The sequence below is a fragment of the Protomyctophum bolini genome (genome assembly GCF_963924005.1).
Source record: "Protomyctophum bolini genome assembly, chromosome: 9".
NCBI lineage: Eukaryota > Metazoa > Chordata > Actinopteri > Myctophiformes > Myctophidae > Protomyctophum > Protomyctophum bolini.
Window position 1 is genome coordinate 4716971 of NC_137870.1, and position 8515 is coordinate 4725485.

Consider the following 8515-nt stretch of genomic DNA (forward strand, 5'->3'; position numbering starts at 1 on the left):
TTACGTAAGCCCACATCACATATGAACACAGGCCCGGTATGTGATGTGTGTTTATGTCTTGTCTCATTTCACATTTGTGAGTAAGGCTTCATCATGTCATCCCACATCACATAATGAACAATAGGGTTAGGGTAGGTAGGTATGTGATGTTGGTTGATGTGATGTATGTCTTATAATGTGCACGCTTCATCGCGTCAGTTAACATCACATTATGTGGTGTGTATTGATGTGATTTATTTATGCTGCCATTTGCAGCTAAAACTTCATCCAGGCATTGACGATGGGCCTATGACTCAAACGTTTTCTGCTGCACTTTTCACTTTTAGCACTTTTCAGCACTTTATGAGCATGACAAAATAAGATATTCTTAGTTTATGTCTGAGGAGTTTTCCTTAAGGTATTTGTGGAGTGAGTCTTCTCTTTTTCAATTGTATAATGACATTATAATGACAATCAATTTATAGTCATGATTCAGATTGAGTGTGTAGGCTATCTTTTTTTTAATTATCTGGCCGCATGAGGTTGACAAGAGTACGGTACGTTTAAAACGTATTTTCCAAAATTGCAACTAATGACTGATTTGGACCTGTAAATTATAAAACAAAAACTTAGGCACTGGTTGTGGTACTCCTGGTTTACCAGAACGGGGTTCAACTCCCTGCGGTGCCCTCAATTTGTTGTATTTACATGGTTCATTTTCTGCTCATTGTGTTGCCATTTCATAGATGATAACCCCCAGGTTCTTTACTGTGTTTGTACTCCATACAGTTGGGTAACGAGTCCCTTTAGGCACCAAGCCCAAAGGGACTCTTGGTCCCTTATTGTTCTCTTCTCCTTCCACCAAAAATGTTAGTTCTGGCTGAACTGTGCTGTCGGGTTTTCGTCAAACTTGGCAATATTGTAGCCCTCTACTTTTTGGGCTCAATTCCAATCATTTGAAAATGACTATTGGCCCTGATTTCCGATCACCCCATCCGATCGGGACAACCTAGAGGGCAATGCCAAACGGTGAGGTCGCAAAGCCCACAACCATTGGCCAATGTGTGGCGCTATAGCACTCAACTGAACATTCAAACTTTAAAACGGGCATAGCTCATGAACCGCTTGACCGTGAGCAATAAAACATTGATACCCGTGTGTAGCGATGGAGCTTGATACCCGAAAAAAAAATCCTTAAACGTATTGAGTACCCGTTATCAATAAGCTTTGGGCTTGTTTAGCATAGTGGCCCCGGGTCATGTTTAAATAATCAAGACGAGAGGTGGATCAATAGATGCCAACCAGCGCTGTCCGGGTAAACACAATTACGCTTTTAAAGTGGCGGAACATATATTAACCTGTTAACAGTTTATTTAAAGGTATATTCAGTGATTTCACTTGATTCAAATATCACTTATTTCTTTGTTTTGTTGTGATAATCCTCTATTAGTGTGCTGACCATATAAGGAGTTCCTCCCTGTCCCCAGTTAACCCCTGTGGGTCAAAAAACCTTAGTTTTCGATTTTGACTCTCTATCCTGATTGGACGAAAGGCCTTATTGGGTCCCATCCAAAAACGAAACCTAAGGTTTTTTTGAGTGAAATCACTGAATATACCTTTAATATTTTATTCGTAAAAAGGTCAATTGCCCTAGTATAAGATACTGGTTCTGTTCAGATTTTATTGTCTCCTGTCTTTCCACAAAATAATATAAATTGCTCGTTAAGAACCCGGCTCGATAAGCCTGATCGTTATCGATATAAACTCCATCCCTACCCATGTGTCTCCTCTTGCCTCACTTTTGTATCTCTCTCCTCCTGGGATCTTTGCTCAAAAATTAAGTAAAAGACTGTTTACTATACAAACTGTAGTCCTGTCCGAACCTGGAAGGACCACGGACAAGGGTTTTAAATGTATAACGATCTTTATTAAAGTAAATACTCAGTGGGTTATAAAATGAGGCAAAACTGTAAACTACGACAAGACATTTCATATATAGCAAAGCACTTAAACGCAATTAAACTCCCTTCACATAATAAAACCTTTCTCTATAAAATACTAGCCACCTCTATTACGTGTACACAATATACAACAGTGTTTGGTTGTGCAATTAACTGGCCCTGGCGGCGTGACCACGCCGAGGGGTTGGGTGGAGGGGTTCTCTTCTCACTCTGTCGGGTCACCTTTTGTCATAGAGGTTTTTAATCTAGTCTTGACTGTGCAGAGCGTGTCGCCCCCGAGGACAGATGCCGGGAGAAGGTGCCCGGGACTTAAACGCTCTGCCTCCTATTGTAACTTTTGATATTCGGGACTAAACATTTTTGTAAACTATGAACACACTGTTCTGTTAAGATTGTAGGGATCGATGAGTTCTTTGAGATATTGTGATGCCTGACCATTGAGAGCTTTATAGGTGAGGATTTTGACCTCTATTCTGTATTTAACCGGGAGCCAGTGTAGAGAGGCCAGTGATGGTTCTGATCACATGGTTCTCTGACCCCTATAGTATAGGGGTTCCTCGTTACTACAAATCTTTGCTTGCAACCTTTTTCATTTAATATTCATTCATTCGTTCATATCGTTAATGTAATAATTAAATCCAATTTTCATTTATGTATTTACTACATTAATTACATTAACCCTAGAATCACTATTCTGAGGGGAACTTTAGCAAAAAAAATCTGATCTACAAGCTCATGTGTTAAGAGGATTTGAAAAAGAAAATGATGCCCCCTTTCATGACAATGCCAGTCCCAGGAAATGAATCCCAATGTATTTTTCCCATAGACATTTCAAAAAGTATTTAAAGACATTTTAAGCGTTGTACGAAGCCGAGTCGTGACAAATCATGACAACAAACACAATATTTTGGACCAAACGAACCCAACAGAGTTGCAGCACTTTTCAAGATTTTGAAGGATTTCAAAAAAGATGAATCACGAAAAAAAAGGTATACTATAGTCTAGGTTTCGGACTGCATGACGTTTTTCATGATTTTGCAGGATTTGAGAACAAGATGAAAAAATTGGACCTGTAAATTAAAACAAAACAAACTAAGGCACTGGTGTGGTACTCCTGGTTTACCAGAACGGGGTTCAAGTCCCTGCAGTGCTCTGCTCAATTTGTTGTATTTACATGGTTTATTTAAATTATATAAGACTATAAATGACCTTGACCAGTATAAATTACCTTTACATTTTTGCGGAATTTTGCGAAATTTCCGCAATTATGATTTCCGCAATTTCCGCAATTACCATTTCAGCAATTTCCGCAATTACGAAATTTGACAAAAACGATGGGTTATAGCCCATGTTTTTTGAAATTTTGAAAAAAAAAGTTATCCTCGTTTCTCATCATTTTGCACCATGGGCTTAGCCCATATCGTACGGCATACTATAGCGCGCCGTTTTTCATCATTTTTGAGGATTTGAAAAAAATGACGAAATGACAAACGATGGGTTATAGCCCATGTTTTTTGAAATTTTGAAAAAAAAAGTTAGCCTCGTTTCTCATTTTGGAACGTGGGCTATAGCCCATATCGTACGGCATACTATAGCGCGCCGTTTTTCATCATTTTTGAGGATTTGAAAAAAAAGAAAAAAAACGGTGGGTTATAGCCCATGTTTTTTGAAATTTTGAAAAAAAAAGTTAGCCTCGTTTCTCATCATTTTGGACCGTGGGCTATAGCCCATATCGTACGGCATACTATGGCACGCCGTTTTTCATCATTTTTGAGGATTTGAAAAAAGATGAAAAATGAAAAAAACGGTGGGTTATAGCCCATGTTTTTTGAAATTTTGAAAAAAAAAGTTAGCCTCGTTTCTCATTTTGGACCGTGGGCTATAGCCCATATCGTACGGCATACTATGGCACGCCGTTTTTCATCATTTTTGAGGATTTGAAAAAAATGAAAAATGAAAAAAACGGTGGGTTATAGCCCATGTTTTTTGAAATTTTGAAAAAAAAAGTTAGCCTCGTTTCTCATCATTTTGGACCGTGGGCTATAGCCCATATCGTACGGCATACTATGGCACGCAGTTTTTCATCATTTTTGAGGATTTGAAAAAAATGAAAAATAAAAAAAACGGTGGGTTATAGCCCATGTTTTTTGAAATTTTGAAAAAAAAAGTTAGCCTCGTTTCTCATCATTTTGGACCGTGGGCTATAGCCCATATCGTACGGCATACTATGGCACGCCGTTTTTCATCATTTTTGAGGATTTGAAAAAAATGAAAAATGAAAAAAAAACGGTGGGTTATAGCCCATGTTTTTTGAAATTTTGGAAAAAAAAGTTAGCCTCGTTTCTCATCATTTTGGACCGTGGGTTATAGCCCATATCGTACGGCATACTATGGCACGCCGTTTTTCATCATTTTTGAGGATTTAAAAAAAATGAAAAATGAAAAAAACGGTGGGTTATAGCCCATGTTTTTTGAAATTTTGGAAAAAAAAGTTAGCCTCGTTTCTCATCATTTTGGACCGTGGGCTATAGCCCATATCGTACGGCATACTATGGCACGCCGTTTTTCATCATTTTTGAGGATTTGAAAAAAATGAAAAATGAAAAAAACGGTGGGTTATAGCCCATGTTTTTTGAAATTTTGAAAAAAAAAGTTAGCCTCGTTTCTCATCATTTTGGACCGTGGGCTATAGCCCATATCGTACGGCATACTATGGCACGCCGTTTTTCATCATTTTTGAGGATTTGAAAAAAACGGTGGGTTATAGCCCATGTTTTTTGAAATTTTGAAAAAAAAAGTTAGCCTCGTTTCTCATCATTTTGGACCGTGGGCTATAGCCCATATCGTACGGCATACTATGGCACGCCGTTTTTCATCATTTTTGAGGATTTGAAAAAAATGAAAAATGAAAAAAACGGTGGGTTATAGCCCATGTTTTTTGAAATTTTGAAAAAAAAAGTTAGCCTCGTTTCTCATCATTTTGGACCGTGGGCTATAGCCCATATCGTACGGCATACTACTGCACGCCGTTTTTCATCATTTTTGAGGATTTGAAAAAAATGAAAAATGAAAAAAAACGGTGGGTTATAGCCCATGTTTTTTGAAATTTTGAAAAAAAAAGTTAGCCTCGTTTCTCATCATTTTGGACCGTGGGTTTTAGCCCATATCGTACGGCATACTATGGCACGCCGTTTTTCATCATTTTTGAGGATTTGAAAAAAATGAAAAATGAAAAAAACAGTGGGTTATAGCCCATGTTTTTTGAAATTTTGAAAAAAAAAGTTAGCCTCGTTTCTCATCATTTTGCACCGTGGGCTATAGCCCATATCGTACGGCATACTATGGCACGCCGTTTTTCATCATTTTTGAGGATTTGAAAAAAATGAAAAATGAAAAAAACGGTGGGTTATAGCCCATGTTTTTTGAAATTTTGAAAAAAAAAGTTAGCCTCGTTTCTCATCATTTTGGACCGTGGGCTATAGCCCATATCGTACGGCATACTATGGCACGCCGTTTTTCATCATTTTTGAGGATTTGAAAAAAATGAAAAATGAAAAAAACGGTGGGTTATAGCCCATGTTTTTTGAAATTTTGAAAAAAAAGTTAGCCTCGTTTCTCATCATTCTGGACCGTGGGCTATAGCCCATATCGTACGGCATACTATGGCACGCCGTTTTTCATCATTTTTGAGGATTTGAAAAAAATGAAAAATGAAAAAAACGGTGGGTTATAGCCCATGTTTTTTGAAATTTTGAAAAAAAAAGTTAGCCTCGTTTCTCATCATTTTGGACCGTGGGCTATAGCCCATATCGTACGGCATACTATGTATGGCACGCAGTTTTTCATCATTTTTGAGGATTTGAAAAAAATGAAAAATGAAAAAAAACGGTGGGTTATAGCCCATGTTTTTTGAAATTTTGAAAAAAAAAGTTAGCCTCGTTTCTCATCATTTTGGACCGTGGGCTATAGCCCTTATCGTACGGCATACTATGGCACGCCGTTTTTCATCATTTTTGAGGATTTGAAAAAAATGAAAAATGAAAAAAACGGTGGGTTATAGCCCATGTTTTTTGAAATTTTGGAAAAAAAAGTTAGCCTCGTTTCTCATCATTTTGGACCGTGGGCTATAGCCCATATCGTACGGCATACTATGGCACGCCGTTTTTCATCATTTTTGAGGATTTGAAAAAAATTTAAAATTAAAAAAACGGTGGGTTATAGCCCATGTTTTTTGAAATTTTGAAAAAAAAAGTTAGCCTCGTTTCTCATCATTTTGGACCGTGGGCTATAGCCCATATCGTACGGCATACTATGGCACGCCGTTTTTCATCATTTTTGAGGATTTGAAAAAAATTAAAAATGAAAAAAACGGTGGGTTATAGCCCATGTTTTTTGAAATTTTGAAAAAAAGAAGTTAGCCTCGTTTCTCATCATTTTGGACCGTGGGCTATAGCCCATATCGTACGGCATACTATGGCACGCCGTTTTTCATCATTTTTGAGGATTTGAAAAAAATGAAAAATGAAAAAAACGGTGGGTTATAGCCCATGTTTTTTGAAATTTTGAAAAAAAAGGTTAGCCTCGTTTCTCATCATTTTGGACCGTGGGCTATAGCCCATATCGTACGGCATACTATGGCACGCCGTTTTTCATCATTTTTGAGGATTTGAAAAAAAATAAAAATGAAAAAAACGGTGGGTTATAGCCCATGTTTTTTGAAATTTTGAAGAAAAAAAAGTTAGCCTCGTTTCTCATCATTTTGGACCGTGGGCTATAGCCCATATCGTACGGCATACTATGGCACGCCGTTTTTCATCATTTTTGAGGATTTGAAAAAAATTAAAAATGAAAAAAACGGTGGGTTATAGCCCATGTTTTTTGAAATTTTGAAAAAAAAAGTTAGCCTCGTTTCTCATCATTTTGGACCGTGGGCTATAGCCCATATCGTACGGCATACTATGGCACGCCGTTTTTCATCATTTTTGAGGATTTGAAAAAAATTAAAAATTAAAAAAACGGTGGGTTATAGCCCATGTTTTTTGAAATTTTGAAAAAAAAAGTTAGCCTCGTTTCTCATCATTTTGGACCGTGGGCTATAGCCCATATCGTACGGCATACTACTGCACGCCGTTTTTCATCATTTTTGAGGATTTGAAAAAAATGAAAAATGAAAAAAACGGTGGGTTATAGCCCATGTTTTTTGAAATTTTGAAAAAAAAAGTTAGCCTCGTTTCTCATCATTTTGGACCGTGGGCTATAGCCCATATCGTACGGCATACTATGGCACGCCGTTTTTCATCATTTTTGAGGATTTGAAAAAAATGAAAAATGAAAAAAACAGTGGGTTATAGCCCATGTTTTTTGAAATTTTGAAAAAAAAAGTTAGCCTCGTTTCTCATCATTTTGCACCGTGGGCTATAGCCCATATCGTACGGCATACTATGGCACGCCGTTTTTCATCATTTTTGAGGATTTGAAAAAAATGAAAAATGAAAAAAACGGTGGGTTATAGCCCATGTTTTTTGAAATTTTGAAAAAAAAAGTTAGCCTCGTTTCTCATCATTTTGGACCGTGGGCTATAGCCCATATCGTACGGCATACTATGGCACGCCGTTTTTCATCATTTTTGAGGATTTGAAAAAAATGAAAAATGAAAAAAACGGTGGGTTATAGCCCATGTTTTTTGAAATTTTGAAAAAAAAAGTTAGCCTCGTTTCTCATCATTTTGCACCGTGGGCTATAGCCCATATCGTACGGCATACTATGGCACGCCGTTTTTCATCATTTTTGAGGATTTGAAAAAAATGAAAAATGAAAAAAACGGTGGGTTATAGCCCATGTTTTTTGAAATTTTGAAAAAAAAGGTTAGCCTCGTTTCTCATCATTTTGGACCGTGGGCTATAGCCCATATCGTACGGCATACTATGGCACGCCGTTTTTCATCATTTTTGAGGATTTGAAAAAAATGAAAAATGAAAAAAACGGTGGGTTATAGCCCATGTTTTTTGAAATTTTGAAAAAAAAAGTTAGCCTCGTTTCTCATCATTTTGGACCGTGGGTTATAGCCCATATCGTACGGCATACTATGGCACGCCGTTTTTCATCATTTTTGAGGATTTGAAAAAAATGAAAAATGAAAAAAACGGTGGGTTATAGCCCATGTTTTTTGAAATTTTGAAAAAAAAAGTTAGCCTCGTTTCTCATCATTTTGGACCGTGGGCTATAGCCCATATCGTACGGCATACTATGGCACGCCGTTTTTCATCATTTTTGAGGATTTGAAAAAAATGAAAAATGAAAAAAACGGTGGGTTATAGCCCATGTTTTTTGAAATTTTGAAAAAAAAAGTTAGCCTCGTTTCTCATCATTTTGGACCGTGGGCTATAGCCCATATCGTACGGCATACTATGGCACGCCGTTTTGCATCATTTTTGAGGATTAAAAAAAAATGAAAAATGAAAAAAACGGTGGGTTATAGCCCATGTTTTTTGAAATTTTGAAAAAAAAAGTTAGCCTCGTTTCTCATCATTTTGGACCGTGGGTTATAGCCCATATCGTACGGCATACTATGGCAC